The following is a 19297-nucleotide window of genomic DNA, read 5'->3' on the forward strand; positions in this document are numbered from 1 at the left end:
CTCTTTGCTGATGTGCTCCCTCTTATAGGCAGCTGACCTCTCAACGTGGAGGCTTGAAATAGACGAGCCAGCCTCTCTCCACAGGCCTGCTGAGAGGAGTGTCAAAGGATACCCACCAAAAATGGGGTGAGGGAAGAGTTTTTCATGGAGAACCTGGTCTTCAAGAAACAAAACCCAAGATTTTTTTTTTCGTGACTTTTTTTGGACCACCCAGCTTTCAAAAGCGTGATGAGATGTTAGCTTCTCTGGAGCACTTCCACAGGTTAGAACAGTGGGTAGGTGGGCTGCAGCTGGAGCCGCTTCTGGTCCAGCTGATTCTGGAAATCGGAATGAAGGGGCACAGCCACCTACCCTCTCCTCTTGTCCCTGATACTGGCAAGTGCAATACTTATATAAACCCCTTCAGGTTGAGCCAATGAGTCCTGATGCCAACTGGCACCAGGTGGAGATGGATTTCCACAATTTATCCAGCTTTGTTTACCGGGAGACTTTTCTCCTTGCATAGCGTGTTCCTCGTGACTTCGGCCAGTGCCCGAAGACCTGGCACCCCTAACTTCCATGTGTTCTCAAAGGGATGTAGCTGGTCTATATCTTACCTAGACTTACATCATTGCCACGAGTACGGTGGTGGTTGCTGTCCAACTGCAATGGGCGGCCACATGACATCCTTCCCATGGCACGGAGTGGGTGGCTGCTCAGAGAACTGTTGGATAACTCAGGGGTTTTGGTCTAGCTCTGGAGCCAGAGGTTGGGAGTTCGATTCTCCATTGAGCCTCCTTGAGAGGGACTGAATCTTAATGATATGTTTAAGTATAAGGTCCCTTCCAGCTCTGCATTTCTAAAATGATTATTGTTATTATAGTGGTTTGACTGTGGTATACAGCCACCAGGGTGGTAGTCCAGTTAAAAGTGGCCTTTGTTGATTAACTCCATGAGTTTTAATAAATTAATAGACCAAGCAGAATATGTTCACATGCAAATAAAGCAAGTGTTCTGAAGACAAACGTAGGCCTTTTCTTGTTGATGATGAGTACATGGTTCTGATAGTTCTGCCCCAGCCTAGGAGACATTTCAATCAATTTGTTTGTTTGTTTGTTTGTTTATCTATCTATCCACCCCACCTTTCTTCTTGAAAAGAACTCAACCAATTGATGGCGTTCAACTGGTGCCACCTTGGGCCCTTTTAAAGAGAAAGGGGGGGGGGTAAAAAAATATTTTAAATCAGTACTTGCACATATGAATTAATTCATTAATTCAAGTACTTGGAAGCAGTGGTCATATTTCAGTCCCTCTAAGAATGATCCCTGAGCCTCAAAATGCTTCTCTTGCAACAGCAAATGAAACATAATACCAACAGCGAAGCATTCTGGCAAACATCATCTTGGAAAAAAGAGCCGATTGCAGTTTCGTTTCGTTTGCTTCAACATCGCTTGGTTTTTCTTGAACATTTCTTAGTGCTGCATTTGTTTGATTCTTTTTAAGTATTATTCTACTTACCCTTTTTAGTTTTTTTAAAATATAGCGTTTGAATGATGTAAATGACCTTGGGCCCTTTTAAAGGAGAAATGGAGGGGGGGGGAGGCGTATGTTAAATAAAGAAACAAACACCAGGCAACCAACTATCAACACATATCTGATTCTTATATCATTGCTATTTTGTCTTCATTGAGCCCCTGTGTCAGAAGCAGAATGACTTTGTCTGCTCTCTTAACGGTCAGTTGGTTGAATGGAGCTTATCATCCCACCTGTGACTTTACCACAGAACTCAGGCACCCAACACAATCATCCAAGAAAAAAAAAAACGAGTTGGTATGTTTAATAGACTGGCTGTGTGTGTGTGTGTGTTTTTTTTTTTTTTGCAACGCTGGTGGAAAAGAGAAAACATGACACACTGGTGTCACCCAGTGGCTGTTTCTTCAAAACACAGGCAGAGAGATCGATCCGGAACTGACTTCTACCAGGACACGTCTTTGGTCCACCTTTCTCCTTTTTAAATTTTTTTTAAAATTTTCTATAACTACAACATAAACAAAAACTCACTCCAACAATGGAACCCATGACCTCAGGAGGTGGTGGAGAAAACTGGACAGCGATCTGTTGGATCTGCTTTGATTTGGATTCCTGCCTTGAGCAGGGGGTTCGAAATGAGGGCCTTATAGGCTCCTTCCAACTCCGTGAATCTATGATTCTATAATCTTCTACTACATGGAGGACTGATAGCCCTGCTGCCCATTTTCGACCTTCTTCCTACTTTGCCTTTCTGTGAACAATCTGGTCTGTGTTCACTCTTCGTGACCCCATGGACCAGAGCACGCCAGGCCCGCCTATCTTCCACTGCCTCCCGGAGTTGGGTCAAATTCATGTTGGTTGCTTCGCAGACATTGTCCAGCCATCTCATCCTCGGTTGTCCCCTTCTCCTCTTGCCATCACACTTTCCCAACATCAGGGTCTTTTCCAGGGAGTCTTCTCTTCTCATGAGATGGCCAAAGTATTGGAGCCTCAGCTTCAGGATCTGTCCTTCCAGTGAGCACTCAGGGTTGATTTCCTTCAGAACGGATAGGTTTGTTCTCCTTGCAGTCCAGGGGACTCTCAAGAGTCTCCTCCAGCACCACAATTCAAAAGCATCAATTCTTCGGTGGTCAGCTTTCTTTATGGTACAGCTCTCAATTCCATGCATTACTACAGGAAAAACCATAGCTTTGACTATTCGGACTTTTGTTGGCAAGGTGATGTCTCTGCTTTTTAAGATGCTGTCTAGGTTTGTCATTGCTTTCCTCCCAAGAAGCAGGTGTCTTTTAATTCTGGGGCTTCTTCTTCTTTCTAAATGGCTTGTATTTGACTCACAGCTGGGAACTCACCGGCCCAATTCTCAAGAATCTCCTCCGGCACCACAGTTCAAAAGCATCAATTGTTCGGCAGTCAGACTTCTTTATGGTCCAGCTCTCACTTCTCAGCCCACATAGAGGGGAAAATGGTGGACATCGCATGGAGGTACAGTGGTGCCCCGCATAGCGAGGTTAATCCGTTCCGGATTAACCTTCGCTATGCGAAAACATTGCTGTACGGGCAAGGAAAGCCTATTGGAACGCATTAAACTTAGTTTAATGCGTTCCAATAAGCGTCCAAACTTACCCCTCCAGCGATGTTTTCGCGTCCGGCGGCCATTTTGGAGCCGCCGATCAGCTGTTCGGCAGCTCCAAAATGGCTGCCGGACGCCCCAATCGTCGCAAAGCGAGTGCAGCTATTGGGGCAGATCCGTATAGCGATCCCCAAAAAGGGATCACTATACGGATTCTTCGTTAAATGGTGTGCTCGTTAAGCGAGGCACCACTGTACTTAGAAAGCATTTGTGCTCTTAGGCATCTCAGTTGCAAGAGAGTTGCTAATCAGCCTTGAAATGAAGAGCAATTAACTAGTCTAATTAGCCAAAGCAATAGGGCAGGCTGTGTGGGTGGGGAGGCAATGTATTTTTTTTTTAAGTTCAGGCTGTCTAAAAAAAATAAAATTATTTCCAAATGAACCCAAACCCTGATTCGTGGTTCCTTCGGGAAAAATCCCACGAACCAAGACGAACTACCATTTTGATGGTTCGTGCCCATCTCTAGTGCTGTCTTATCATTCATGAATTGTTTTTATGGGTCTACTTGCTGTGCTTGTTTGACACTTGAGTGAGCTTCAGTGCCCATGGTTCCCTAAGCAACAGAAGAGGCAGTTCTGGCGTGTTTGGACTATCCCATTTCAAAATTCAGGTTAGGGGTCACATGATGGCACGTTTCTCAATAAAATAAAAGTGTTGCTATGCATCAGGAGAGCTTCGGCTTCTCCTCCTCCTTTATTTCTGACTAGCTTCCCAGAAATTGTAGCTGGAATCAGATCAGAAAGTTGTTCCTCCAAGCACAGGGAAATAATCCAAAAAAGCTGGGGTCAAACCTTGCAGTAGTCGCAGCTACGTACAAGGTTTCTCGTACACGACGAGGCTAAGATAATCTCAATTCCTTGTTATAAAGAGACCTCTGGGTAGTGTGGGCGGCATATAAATTGAATAAATAAATAAATAAATAAATAAATAAATAAATAAATAAATAAATAAATCAAAGGTTTTTAAATATTTAATCTAATTTTATTTCCTTTCCTTTTTTTTTTTTTTTGCAAGCGATGTGATCCGTTGGCACTTGCCTTGTGTGGCAATGGCTGACTTAAATTGGGGCACTTTTAATTGGGAAGCCTTCCAGGGAGCTAATTGAAGCTTAATGATACCTAATGGCAGCGATGGTGGCTGCTCAGCAGGGAGGCTCATTCTTCTAATAACTGGAGGTCCTGCCAACACCCTTGATATTCCCATCACGGGAGCTGGTATTTTGGCTGCAAAGGATGTAACGGATACATAAAATTTTTCTTATCCTCAGTGGAAATGAGTGTCTTGAAATAATGGAGAGTTGCTAGAGAGTTTTCATTCCTACATGGGAGTGAAAAGACCATCACCCCTTTTTTTGTCAGTAAGAACATATGCCAAAACACAAATTTCTTGTGGGAAAACTTACATTTTGAATTTCAAATCCATGTCTTTTGGGCCTTTTATTTGGCAAAAAATATGCTTTTGCTTTTTTTAAAAAAATAAATAAGAGACTATTGACCTGCAAAAGAATGCATAAACTAATTGTAATTTTTATTTTGTAGGTGGGAGATAAGTTTCAAAATTATCTGGGAAACAAAAACGAAATAAGCAGAGAGAGGTTTATATCTGGGGTAGCAAAGTTAATGAATGCAACTCATCCCAGCTCCCTATCTGAAAAATCACAATATACCTGATTGCCAGGTTAGAAACTATTTGTTGTTCAGTGACAAAATTGCATTGGGATGAAGGGTGTAGTCTGGATGACCTCTGAGGGACCCCTCCCAGCCATATGTCATTGTGACATGGCAGCTTCTGAAACATTGGAAAGCATTATTAGAGTACTTCTCATGCTGCATCCAACAAGAATCCCAAAATGCAAGCACTGATCCAAACCCAAACCAGTTCTAGCAGCTTTATGTTGATATGGAGCAGGTCTTTTGTAAATCCAATGGGTCTCAATTCTCAATTCCATATTAAGCACACAATAATACTCTGACTTATTCAGGGACAACTCAGTCTCCTGGGGAGAGGGAGCAAGGGAATCTGAGAGAATGTGGATGGAAAAGGAATATCATTCTGTCTGTTAATCAAAAAATTCTGGCACTTTTACCCAACAGTGCAGGCAACATCTAGTTCGATGTATCTTGTGGTGTTGTTTTTCCCTTGCATCTTTTGTACAACAGCAACTGTGTGGGTTCATCAATAGCAGTTCCACGTTACACTGCTTCCATCAAAGGACTGAAGAAAATGTAGCTAGAACGTAAGCTGGAGAATAAATGGACAATGGGTGCAGGACTGGATTGAGGCCTTTAGAGGCCCTAAGCGCTAAAAAGATTATAGTGCTCCCTAAGAATATAATGTGCAGCAGGTCCCATGGTTTGGGGGAGAAAAAAACTTTACAACGTGCACATTATATGCATGAAAACATGGTAATTCAATTGCATAGCATGTGACAAAAAAGAACCACATATCGTTTACAAAATCATACGTACAATCAAATTGCCAGCTTCCAGCCAGACCTTGTGCTCTCACAGTTTGATTAACGTAGACAGATTTTGTCAGAATCTGTAAACTGAAAAGCTCAAACAAGAGCTTAAAACCTCTTTTTTGTGGTGGGTATTTGTTTTTTTTAACAGTGGCTATTGTTTCTTTACAGAAAATTCAATGCAGACTTCCAAAGAATAGCAAGGAGAGACAAGAGGGCCTTCTTAAATGAACAATGCAAAGAAATAGAGGAAAATCACAGAAAAGGAAAAACCAGAGATCTGTTCAGGAAAATTGGAGATATTAGAGGAACATTTTGTGCAAGGATAGCATGATAAAGGACAAAAATGGTAGGGACCTAACAGAAGCAGAAGACATCAAGGAGAGGTGGCAAGAATACACAGAGAAATTATATCAGAAAGATTTGAATATCCCGGACAACCCAGACAATGTAGTTGCTGACCTTGAGCCAGACATCCTGGAGAGCGAAGTCAAGTGGGCCTTAGAAAGCCTGGCTAACAACAAGGCCAGTGGAGGTGATGGCATTCCAGATGAACTATTTAAAATCTTAAAGGATGATGCTGTTCAGGTGCTACATTCAATATGCCAACAAGTTTGGAAAACCCAACAGTGGCCAGAGGATTGGAAAAGATCAGTCTGCATCCCAATCCCAAAGAAAGGCAGTGCCAAAGAATGCTCCAACTTCCGCACAATTGCACTCATTTCACATGCTAGCAAGGTTATGCTCAAAATCCTCCAAGGTAGACTTCAGCAGTATGTGGACCGAGAACTCCCAGAAGTACAAGCTGGATTCCGAAGAGGCAGAGGAACTAGAGACCAAATTGCTAATATGCACTGGATTATGGAAAAAGCCAGAGAGTTCCAGAAAAATATCTACTTCTGCTTCATTGACTATGCAAAAGCCTTTGACTGTGTGGACCACAGCAAACTATGGCAAGTCCTTAAAGAAATGGGAGTGCCTGACCACCTTATCCATCTCCTGAGAAACCTATATGTGGGACAGGAAGCAACAGTTAGAACGGGATATGGAACAACTGATTGGTTCAAAATTGGGAAAGGAGTACGACAAGACTGTATATTGTCCCCCTGCTTATTTAACTTATATGCAGAATACATCATGCGGAAGGCTGGACTGGAGGAATCCCAAGCCGGAATTAAGATTGCTGGAAGAAATATCAACAACCTCCGATATGCAGATGATACCACTCTGATGGCAGAAAGTGAGGAGGAATTAAAGAACCTTGTAATGAGGGTGAAAGAGGAGAGTGCAAAAAACGGTCTGAAACTCAACATCAAAAAAACTAAGATCATGGCCACTGGTCCCATCACCTCCTGGGAAATAGAAGGGGAAGATATGGAGGCAGTGACAAATTTTATTTTCCTGGGCTCCATGATCACTGCAGATGGAGACAGCAGCCACAAAATTAAAAGACGCCTGCTTCTTGAGAGGAAAGCGATGAGAAATCTTGACAGCATCTTAAAAAGCAGAGACATCACCTTACCAACAAAAGTCCGAATAGTCAAAGCTATGGTTTTTCCTGTCGTGATGTATGGAAGTGAGAGCTGGACCATAAAGAAAGCAGACCGCTGAAGAATTGATGCCTTTGAATTGTGGTGCTGGAGGAGGGTCTTGAGAGTCCCCTGGACTGCAAGGAGAACAAACCTATCAATTCTAAAGGAAATCAACCCTGAGTGCTCACTGGAAGGAGAGATCCTGAAGCTGAGGCTCCAGTACTTTGGCCATCTCATGAGAAGAGAAGACTCCTTGGAAAAAACCTTGATGTTAGGAAAGTGTGACGGCAAGAGGAGAAGGGGACGACCGAGGATGAGATGGCTGGACAGTGTCTGCGAAGCAACCAACATGAATTTGACACAACTCCGGGAGGCAGTGGAAGATAGAAGGGCCTGGCGTGCTCTGGTCCATGGGGTCACGAAGAGTCGGACACGACTAAACAACTAAACGAACGAATAAACGAAATTGTTTCTTTCACAGATCGTGTACATATTCATGGATCTAAAAGACAGCGGCTTTTTAAATTCTTATTCTCTCCCAACCTCTCAGAATACAGAAGTAGAAATTAAAAAAAACACACCACCAAATGATGATAATGATTGATCATTTCATTCCAACCATGAGTTTTCTCACTAGGCGAGTCTTTATCCCTTTTAGTTTTCACTGCTTCATACACAGTTGCTGTAGGTCGGTTTTGTTGGGGTTCTTAAGAGAGGGAGGGAGAGAACCGAGGGTGAGGGATGGATGTGGTTTGTTAAGGAGAGTGCACTATTTACACCATGGTCCATTGTAAATCCAGCACTGAAAAAAAAAACTGTGGTGCCCCCTTCCCTTAATTATGCCCTAAACATGTGTTTATTTCGCTTAATGGTTAATCCGGGGCTGAATGGGTGGTGGACGTTTTTACAGCTGGAGTATGGAAGGGAAGAAAATTTCCAGTGCTAAAAAGAAGGGGTTTCCATACAAAATGGAACAAGTGACTTTGCTTTTGAGCGCAGCTCTTAGAATCCTGGATTACTGTGGAATTTTGGGAGATACAAGATACCTAAAACACTGAGGTATCATATGCTCTGTATAAGGAAAAAGCAGGCCTCCCTTAACCAGAGAAGAGAAGAGACCCATGCCTGCTTTTGTCAAGTTTCATGCAGACTCCGGAAACCTATAAAGCGTTGCCTTATGATCTGTGTAATGCATTAATGTGCAGTCATTGGGTTCAGCCTTATGCCAAGTCAGTATTTATTAAAGACTGACTTTTTCACGTTAGCCTGTAATGGAGTTTCTCGCTCTGGAAAGTTTGCAGAGACGAATAACTTTAACATTAAGGAACAGTTTTTCCCCTTTTCTGGTAAATTTGCATGTATATAAGCTGCCTTGCATAACAGATCCAACACAATCCCAGCCCTCACTGGAAATCGATCTTCCTGCACCCTGGGGATGATGAAACGTAAAGCATATGATAATAGTATTCAATGCATATTCACATGTGTTTGTGTGCATGTATACACAGATATACAAAAGCAAGAAAGGGGGAGACTGAGTGTCTAATTTTCGATACTTCTCTTTGGGATAAAATTTGAATAATGAAATATACAAGTGGGGTCAGAAAAGAGGAGCAGATTGGACACTTTCCATGTGCTTTCTCTTTGCAATTTATTCAAATATCAGTGATGACTGACAACCGTCTTCCAAGAACCCTTAATGCTTTCTGGTGGATCACTTTGGATTATACAGTACATGCCCAGGTTGAAAGAGGGACAATTGGGTTTTCCAAAATGGTGTGTCTACTCCCTTCAAGCACATTGTCTCAAAAACATGGAAAGCACAGGAGAGAAAAAAGTTCTGCATCACATTGCATGCTGTCATGCTCCATGGCGAGAAATCCCTGTGTCTCCATGCCAAACCACTTTGCTTTAAAATGTGTTTGATTGCCTATCTCTTACAGGCATGTCCCTTGGAATCATATGCTTAGATGTGGACCCAGAGTATATGGCCCACATGTTTTGAGGCATGAGTTTCCCCCTCATTCCAAAATCTAGAAATCCAGGCTGAGAAACATCCCCATTTTCTCCCGATGAAAAACAGTTAGGAACCTAACTGAAGATCAGTTCCAAAGTTCCATAAGTTTTATTCTTTTTTGTCCCAACCCTACAATCACTGCATTCAGATAACAGTGGCCAATATTAAAAATGCCATAAAACCAAAGGAAGTGAAAGAAAAGGACAGGCCAGTTAAAGGAATGGAATCCCCAGTACCGAAATAAATATGGAGGAGTCACTGTGGGAAGGACAGTCCAAATATAGGACAGGAGATATTTGGGGAAAGATTCCATGGTATGAGTGGGTTCATGTAGAAGCTGCTGATTCCTGAGTGAGGCTTGTGCTAAAGTTTTTTCCCCTTGAAATAAAGCACCAGAGCATGTAGTCAGAGAGCTGAACTGCTCGCAACAAGGATTGGGAGTGCCACAGGCAGACAGATGATCCAGGCAATAGTTTGCCTTCTTGTCTTTTCTAGATTTATGTATGGCTTGATACTCTTAGTTATCCTTTGTTCTTTTTCTGAGATCACCACCAGTTTCTTCAGTTTTAGTTAGAGCAGTAGATGTGCACCCAAGGGGAAAAAAACTTTAGAAAAGTTTTTTCCCCCTTCTGCATTCAATTTGTCACCATGCTGACAAAGGTCCACATAGTCAAAGCTATGGTTTTTCCAATAGCGATGTATGGAAGCGAGAGCTGGACCATGAAGAAGGCTGACCGCTGAAGAATTGATGCTTTCGAATTGTGGTGCTGGAGGAGGCTCTTGAGGGTCCGCTGGACTGCAAAGAGAACAAACCTATTCATTCTAAAGGAAATCAACCCTGAGTGCTCACTGGAAGGACAGATCCTGAAGCTGAGGCTCCAATACTTTGGCCATCTCATGAGAAGAGAAGACTGCCTGAAAAATACCCTGATGTTGGGAAAGTGTGAGGGCAAGAGGAGAAGGGGACGGCAGAGGATGAGATGGTTGGACGGTGTCATCGAAGCGACCAACATGAATTTGAACCGACTCTAGGAGGCAGTGGAAGACAGGAGGGCCTGGCATGCTATGGTCCATGGGATCATGAAGAGTCAGACACGACTTAACGACTAAACTACAACAACAATATGTAATTTTGATTTCTTTATCACCATTATGTCTTTGTTTTAAAGTGTTATTTGTTTTACAGTTTTGTGAACCCCCTAGTGTGGCTTTGTTAGCCAGTGTTGGAAAATAATCCTCCTTTATCTAGTTCTCCTAGGAAAAGGGTAAGCGGAACATCCTAAGAAAACAAGAAAGGTACTAAAATACATTAGAAAACATACCAAACAGTAAAGGGAATTAAAGGTGGTAGCTGCTCAGGCAACGCCCACAAACTCAGGTCAGTCAGCACCATCGAAGGGCGAAAGGGGAGAGAGAGAGAGAGAGAGAGAGAGAGAGAGAGAGAGAGAGAGAGAGAGTTTTCTAGAGACTTATTAATTATAAGGGACAGGTGAGGTCTTTAAGGATATTAACCCACAGTGGGTTGAATGTTACATCTTGCGATATTCCAACAGCCAGATGGGTGGTATAGAAGTGGAATGAATGAATGAATGAATGAATGAATGAATGAATGAATGAATGAATGAATGAATGAATGAATGAATGAATGAATGAAAATGACTTCTCTTCAGCACTCATAAGTTCGGTATTAGACGGCGAGATTCTTCTATCAGTGAAATTGCAACATAATCCCAACACTTTAAAAGCTCGGAACCAGAACACGTGTTTGGAATGACATCCAGAAGCAGATGCGAAGTTGGTCCAGGAAGGTTGCCTTGAGGGAAGACGTACCTTTGTCCAGAAGAAAACTTCCTTTTGTTCACCTTCTATAAAAGGCTGAAGGTCCAGGTTTATGCTTAGTTCTTCCCATGGCCCACTAGGGGGTACTCATGGATCATGTTGAGGCAGGAGCGCCAACGTATTCATCATCTTACCTGCTTTCATTTTTCACACAAAAGGTTTGGCTTGAGGAATGTCTCGAGAAGGAATGTACCATCAGGATGGATGTTGCCCTTGTTAGAAAGGGGTTTTTTTTTGGGGTGGGTAGGTGGGTGGATTGAAGAAAGGCTTTTATTTTCTAGAAAGCTACCTGCAAGACAATGTGCAATGGAAGTGAGGAAGGATAAAGGCCAGACATACAGAGAAGTGGCCATTTCCGAGCAACACCTATCTGAACATCAGGATAGTGTTCATGGAGCTCACAACAGAAGAGAGCTTGGGAACATTGCATTTTGGGGCTACATCTCCCAGAATTTGGAAAAAAGCCACACATCCATCCTGTGTTAAGCCTGGGTTGTGTGACACTGGCATGTGTGTGGAAAGGATGGAGAAATGAGGAAGGCCATTCAGGTTTGAGAATGCAGTGGCTATACTGGGTCTACGCAGAGTATCCCTGTTTTGTGTTTCCTTCTGTCTGGGGAGGAATGGCAGGAGGTGGCTTGCCTGCTCAGAACAGAGAATATACTCTCTTCCAGAAGCAGAGACCAATAAATAAGGATGCATCCATTCTTTTAGCCCATGTTCTTCCCTCTCTTCAAAAGCCCCAGTTGCCCCACCCTACAGGAGAACCTGGAGAACATTCCTGCCCCTTTCCATCTCTGGATAGGACTGGCCCTACCCTAAGCCAGAGGAAGGCAGCAAACTCAAGGACCATTTTGTGTGTGTGTCGTGGAAGGGGCCGAAAGTAATCAATTTATCAATTGGTTTTGTTCTGTGAATGAAGAGAGGCAGTTGTGGGCTTTTCTGCCTTATATGCCAAAACAATTTGGCTTGACATGGGCAAGAAGGGCGTCGCCTATTGCTACCTTGCCTCCATCTTCTGAGGCACAACAGTGGACAAGCTTTGCCCACTCCTTCCTCAGTCCACCCTTTCTCCCGCAAATATATATCCAAGTAGGGCTCCAGTTGCCTCCCAGCATGGGCTGGCCACAACTAAACCATTTTCATCTTCTCATGGATCTTGGGGAGGTTTTTCCCCGATACCTCCCAGGCCTCAAGGGGATAGAAGGAGGGCCTTCAGGGCTGTCCATGGCCTGAATAATACAGGGAACCCTTTCCTGCCTTACCACCGATGAGAGGCATACCATAGTATCAAGAAGTAACCACATTGCTTGGTAGAGCATCTCTCCCCAATGTCTTCTCCCCAACCCACTGCATCTTTCCAGGTAGCCATCCCGAGGGAGGTTCTCAAGTCTTCTACAAGCAGGGTGGCCTTCTCTGTGGTGGTTCGAACCCTATGGAACCATCTCCCATAGCTGCTACACCTGGCTCCCTCCCTTTTGTCATTTAGGAGGCAACTCGAAACATTGATTTTCAGGGAGGCCTTTCCTATCAACTCTGGTCGATGGATTGCTTCCCTGCTATCATTGGGAAACTGTCTCTGGAGCCACTGGTTTTTAGGCTGTTACATGCTTTAATTTCATTCTTTATTGTATGTCTAATACATGTTTCAGTTTGTTGTTAAACCACGCAACGTCTACATTGACTTGGGCATGTCGTGAGAATGGCTGGTGGTCGGCTTCCAAAAGATCTCCTGTATGGAGAATTAGTGCAGGGAAATTGCCCCAGAGGGAGACCCCAGCTGTGATACAGTACAAGGAGATCTGCAAGCGGGATCTGAAGGCCTTAGGAATAGACCTTAACAGATGGGAAACCTTGACCTCTGAGCGTTCAGCCTGGAGGCAGGCATTGCATCACGGCCTCTCCCAATTTGAAGAGACCCTTGTCCAGCAGGCCGAGGCAAAGAGGCAGTTACGAACGCAGCAAAATCAGGGAGCTGGAAGGGGACAGATTGTATTTGTCTTCAGGGTGGAAGGGATGGTCACTCTCGAATTGGCCTTCTCAGCCACACTAGAGGCTGTTCCAAGTCCTCTATTCAGAGCACGTTACCCTAGTCTCTCGAGACTGAACAGTGCACTTGCACTTGCACTAATGGGGTGGTATGAATAAATAAATAAGAAGATATCAGCCAGCAGAAGCAGTGGCTGCCTCCTCTCCTGTCACCCTTTGAGTATCTGGAGGTATAATATGCCTGTCCTTCATCTTTTAACCTGGAAACTCTGTCTATCTACCTCCATACAAAGCCAGGAGGTGGGAAGGATTGTGTCACTGCTGACCACAGAATTTTGGATTTTTTTGGATTTTGGATTAGGCATCCTTCTGTCCTGAGAGACTATGGTAACGTGCTCTGTATGGAGGACTTGGAACAGCGTCTAGTGTGGCTGAGAAGGCCAATTCAATGATTTTGCTGGTTTCGGGACTGCCTCTTTGCCTCGGCCTGCTGGACAAGGGTCTCTTCAAATTGGGAGAGGCCATGATGAACCGCCTGCCTCCAGGCTGAACGCTCAGATGTCAGGGTTTCCCATCTGTTAAGGTCCATTCCTAAGGCCTTCAGATCCCACTTGCAGATACCTGAATACCTGACCAAAGGTAAGAAGTAATATCCAATGAAGAAGATTGGAACACCCTTCTTCATCTGCTGAGCTGCAAATATCTTGCCAGCCTGAGCAGACCATATCATTCAAGATGGGACAGAACTTGCAAATGCTGGGAAAGATGAATGAGTTGAGGAGGAGGAAGAGAGAAATGGTTCCTATGAGTCACCATCAGGACACAACTGCCATTAAATAAACAAACCTTTTTCGCTTTAGATTTCATACGCTTGAGCCTTGTGTGGGAAGATGTGGGCTATCATAGCCACTGGACTGGAAATGTTATATCCATTTGTGTGGATGGCATTTCATGACACTTTTCCTCACCCAACCCTCCGCAGGTGCTGCTGAGTTACTCACGAAGCGTGCTGCTTATATATACCGCCCCATAGCACTTCAAGCACTCTCTGGGAGGTTTACAATTTAATTATACAGGATACACATTGCCCCCCCCCCCAGCAAGCTGGGTACTCATTTTGCCGACCTCGGAAGGATAGAAGGCTGAGTCAACCTTGAGCCGGCTACTTGGGATTTGAACCCCAGGTCGTGAGCACAGTTTTGGCTGCAGTACAGCGGTTTAACCACTGCGCCACGAAGGCAGCTGCTCACAACTTGGACGTACAGTGATAAGAATCATTTACATGGTAAGCTCTCTTTGGACTGTACGACTCGAAGCGCCTGGTGTCACAAAACCAGAAAGAGAAATTGGAATCTCACCCCCGATGTGAACACCAGAAGCTGACCTTAGGCAAGCTGCCCATGCTCAGTCTCTGCTTCCACCCTTCCCTGTACAATGCAGAGAACATAATGCTGACTCACGCCATGGCGTTGGTGCAAATAGCAAGATGAAATAACCCGTGTGGACAGAAACTTGGAAGTAATGTATCAACATTCCTTATTTTAGGCTGGAATCCTGTTGGTAACTCCAATCAGGGAAGACCCATTTAATCCATCATGGAAGAGTGAGTCATCACATATGTAAATCCCATTGATTAGGTGGGTTTATTCTAGTTGTTCATTGTTCCTAGAATAATGTGGATATAAAACATCTGGTAGTAAAGGTTCCCCTTGACATTTAGTCCAGTCGTGTCCGACTCTAGGGCACGGTGCTCATCCCCGTCTCCAAGCCGTAGAGCCAGCGTTTGTCCGAAGACCGTTTCCGTGGTCACGTGGCCAGTGTGACTAGACACGGAATGCCGTGACCTTCCCACCATGGTAGTACCTATTTATCTACTCATATTTACATGCTTTCGAACGGCTAGGTTGGCAGGAGCTAGGATGAGCGACGGGAGCTCACTCCGTCGCGTGGATTCGATCTTACGATGGCTAGTCTTCTGCCCTCACAGCACAGAGGCTTCTGCAGTTTAACCTGCACCGCTACCATATCCCTGGTACTAGGATAGTACTAGGATAAAAATTAAGATGGACATCAACTGGAAAACTGGTGGTTGGTGATGGTTTGTCACTACCCACGAACCACAAATGGTTACAAGCAACACCCCTGAGAAATGAACCAGTTTGCAGTTCGTTTTTCAGGTTTGTGTTGGGTTCAGCTGACAGGCAGGTGCCTGAACCCCAGGGGCAGGGCTGGCTTCCATGCCAGGAGCTGGGCCGGCTGCCTCACAGGATGGCGGTGCTGGTGGTGGTGGAGGAGTTGGCGGTTTCAAGGTAGTGTAGGGAGGTTATGGGTGAGGTGGAGAGGCAGGCATCCCATTTTGCTGAAGCCAAATGAAGCGCTGAGGGAGGGGACGATTGGCGCTGTGTTTTATTTTGACAAAACGGGATCCACAAACCGAACCATGAACCAGCCGAGTTCACGCTTCTTTCTGGTTCGTGATTCATTTCATGGCCATCTCTAATAAAAAACCCATGCCAGTCCAGTCATCCTAGGTGTATGTACCAACTCACACATAGCAAGGTTGCTGTTCTCTGTGTGGCCTTGTGATTTGTTACTTCACAATACCCGCTCCTACTACAAATTAGTGTAAATAAGCAAATAATTACCCTGTTCTTGAGCTGTTGTGAGGGTGTGCGCCCACGGATTGTGTGTTTGGGACTAGAAGGAGATCAAGTGAGAGGCAAGAGTTGTTGTCATCCTCTTAAAGGAATAAATTGCCACTTGAAAAGTAATCGGGGAGAAAACGTTGGTGCCGGTGAGAGGGAGAAGCAAATTCCTATAATTTACAGCTCATTGCCGTTAATTGAGATAAATGTGCTTTCCTTTCCTTTTTTCCTTATCAAATTACTATGAATGGTAGCCAGGCTGAGCGGTAGCGATCCGGTCCTCAGTACAGAGAGATGCTTCATCCGCTCCATCCTGGCAAGGCCAGGTGATTAATGAATGTCGGCCTAATGGTGAGGCGACTTTTTAGCGGTAATTATCCCCGCTGTTTAAATGAAATGGGTCTCTCAGAACAGAGAGTGAATTTAAAACGTGAGGAGCTCTTTCGGGCCTATCCTTGCCAGCCACTCTTCCTAAGCACTGCTCACAAATCTAGTTCCAGAAGAATCCACCACAGGAGGAGGAAGAGGAGATGGAATAACATGCTGAAATGGGCTGGCGGTGTGTGTGTATGTATGGGGAAGGTGTTTTTAAATTAAGGTTAATGGGAAGGAATGGGTCCGGAGAGGTAACATGATGTGGACAGCTAAGCAAGGAGCCTGGAAATCAGCTCTATTGGAATAGAAATCTACTGGGGATGTTAGGTCTCTGTGCACCATCTGTAGCCTCGGGAAATTGCGACGCTGTACCAGATTCCCAGGTAGAAAGAGACAACATATCTGAGGGCAAGCACTGCTGGAGGAAGAGAAAGTTCAGTTTCGTTGTCCGAGGTGGCTTTAAGTCCTGAGCTTCCAACTCCTGCTCCCCGGCACTAGGGTTCATTGGCTTAGCACAAAAGTGTTTGTAAACGTGGTGCGTATACAATGCTGAAGGAAGCCAGGGGGAATGGGAGAGGACTGGGCTGAGAGCCAATCTCTGTGTTTGGGCCCATTACACAATTTGGAACAAGGCAGGGGGTGGAGCTCCAGCATCGCAACTTGTGAGACTTCTTGTAGCAAAAGCCCCACCAGCTTCAGAGTAGGAGCTGGGCGGCAATGGTGAAGGTGGCAGGGATCCCAGTAGACAGAGGGTGAGCCTTCTTCAAGACCAGTGCTACCTAATTTGCTAGGTTTTACCCAGGTTCTGGGGTCAGTGACCTGGAACTCCCTCATGCACATTTCCACTATCAGCTGGCCCAGAAGCAGTTCTGGCTTCCCAACTAGACTTTGGCACACACTGTTGCACAGGCATTCTACAGGTGCTCTGGGCTTCCCTCTTCCATCTCCTTGTGTCATCACTCACTCCCTGGCAGAAGCATGGGCTTGTTTGAGTGGGTGATCACCGGAGTCCCGAATCTGAATCCTATTGAAAATAAGCTTTTTTCCACAGAAAGTGGAGTCTGAGTTGTTGAAAAAAAACCTCAGAGTCAAGTCTGAGTTGGGTCACCCATAAGTCCAAACCTGATAGCAAGCCCCATCCCCAAGAGCCAGGTACACTGGCTTAACTCATTAGAGGAAAGATGTGGTATAAATAGAAATAATAAATACAAAAAGGAGCAAACAAACATCCATTCAAACTCTAGTTAAGCAACAAACACGTAGACACAGAAATTAAAACCCTGGCTTTGATCTGGTGTCTTAATCTGTGAAGACTGAAAAGAATTACATGATAAAATAGCTTTTCCACCTTGCTTCTAGATAAGCCTTTTAGTGCAGAAATTTAATTTAGAGGCCAATTTAAAATTCATTTATGGTTTGAAACTTGCTCTTTTTAACACATGTGTAATAAAATTAGAATTTTTTTGAATTATTAATGATTAAATTGGTGTGTTAACCCCTTCCTACACATTTCTCTCTCTCTCTTTTGATTGCAAAAGTAGCCGTTCCAGCAAAGGCTTTGCGAATGACGAGGGAAAGCTGCAGAGAGCTTACAGAGCGAGGGGCTTCCAGTGTGTCGGTGGTCTGTCCAGAGATGAATTCTAGGCTTCTGTCCTGTTCTTTAACCGCCGGCACGCAGACAGGTGGGGATGGATTTTCTCAAAGGGGACCACAAGTGGAAACGAGAAACAGCCAGACCAGTTCATGTGCAATAATGACAGGAGCAAGGGCCTCAACAGGTCATGAAACAGAATAAGCAAAGCACAAGGCAGACTATGACATGGATCACAGTCCTACAAGAATGTTGGTTCAGACAGAGAGGAGCCCAAAGAGAGATCAAAGGTGCATTATGGTCAGAATGCCAAGAGAGCCATCTAGGAGGAGGAAGAAAAGAAGAACATAGTGACAGAGTAGCGGTAGTACAGGTATACACCAGGGGGCGATAACCAAAAGATCTTCCCTGAGATGATGAAGACGCCAAGCACTGGAGTAGTGTTGATAGCAGATGCTGTATTATTTACAGAATATACAGGTATATTTATAGCTAAGTCTTTGTTCTCAGTTCCAAAGTAATGCACAACAGTTTCCACAGAGTTTAGTGCATATATCAGAGTCAATGTCCAGTAAATAAGTTCAGTAGTCGTATACCATACGTTCCATCCAGGTAGCCAGAGTTCCTCTTCAATTCCAAGCACGTAGACACGGCTTCCTCCAGGATTCTCCAGCACAGGAACACGACGACTCTTCTCCACGAACACACAAACTAGAATCACCACCAACAACCCACAGATTGTGTATGCTTGGTCTGCTAGTTTTATCCCAGTATTGACCAATCCTAGGATTGCATTCACAGCTGTAACAATCACCTCAGCTGTGTATATTCATGCTTTGCTTCACTTTTACAATACTGATCCTGACAATACTTATTGTCATGTTACAAAACTGGATTTAACAATTCTATCCAGGTTTAGCCCAAACCTGTCACATAGACCAGATTGTTCACAGAAAGGCAAAGTAGGAAGAAGGCCGAAAATGGGCAGCAGGGCTATCAGTCCTCCATGTAGTAGAAGAGTATAGAATCATAGATTCACGGAGTTGGAAGGAGCCTATAAGGCCCTCATTTCCAACCCTCCAGCTCAAGGCGGGAATCCAAATCAAAGCAGACCCAACAGATCGCTGTCCAGTTTTCTCCACCACCTCCTTGAGGTCATGGGTTCCATTATTATACTGCTCTAACAGTTAGATGATGTGCCTTGTAATTTCCTTAGATTTCAGTCTCTTGTGGGTGGCTTTGGCCTCTTTCTCACAAAGAAGTAATCTGCAATGACCTATCCAATATTCGGAGGGTTTGCAGGAAGAGGTAGAATCTTCAAATATGAGATCAAGTTCTACAAGCAAAGATTTCTCTGAAGACTTTGATATTTGCTTACTCACCCCAAACGTGGAAGGCCACTTGGCAGAGAGCCTTCTAAAATGCCTCCAGCATTTGGTCGGTGACTGCCTCCCCCTCCATGTCCAGGGATGACACTAAGCAGAGGGTGCGGTGGAGGGAGGAAAACAAGGATCTGGTTGCCAGTACAGCTGCGGTTTCTATCGTTTGCCGAGAGAGTGCAGAAAATAAAAACCCTTTGAAGGAGAAAAAGGACAACGTTGTGTCATAACTCCTGCTAATTGTGAGTCCTGTCTCTGAGAAAAGCTTCGGGAAATTTGTCCTTTCCCTAGGAAAAAAATTGAGAAGTTCTCCCCCCCCCCCAATTGTTC

At 44.4% G+C, this 19297-nt stretch overlaps 1 long non-coding RNA gene across 1 annotated transcript; it reads left to right on the forward strand.

Annotated features, from left to right (window-relative positions):
- On the forward strand, positions 1-7717 carry LOC144588717 (uncharacterized). The gene is made up of 2 exons (XR_013544394.1): positions 1-262; positions 5772-7717. It is a non-coding gene; the product is annotated as an uncharacterized LOC144588717 (long non-coding RNA).
- The last annotated feature ends 11580 nt before the right edge of the window (positions 7718-19297 follow it).

Source organism: Pogona vitticeps, chromosome 4 (genome assembly GCF_051106095.1).
Source record: "Pogona vitticeps strain Pit_001003342236 chromosome 4, PviZW2.1, whole genome shotgun sequence".
NCBI classification, from domain to species: domain Eukaryota; kingdom Metazoa; phylum Chordata; class Lepidosauria; order Squamata; family Agamidae; genus Pogona; species Pogona vitticeps.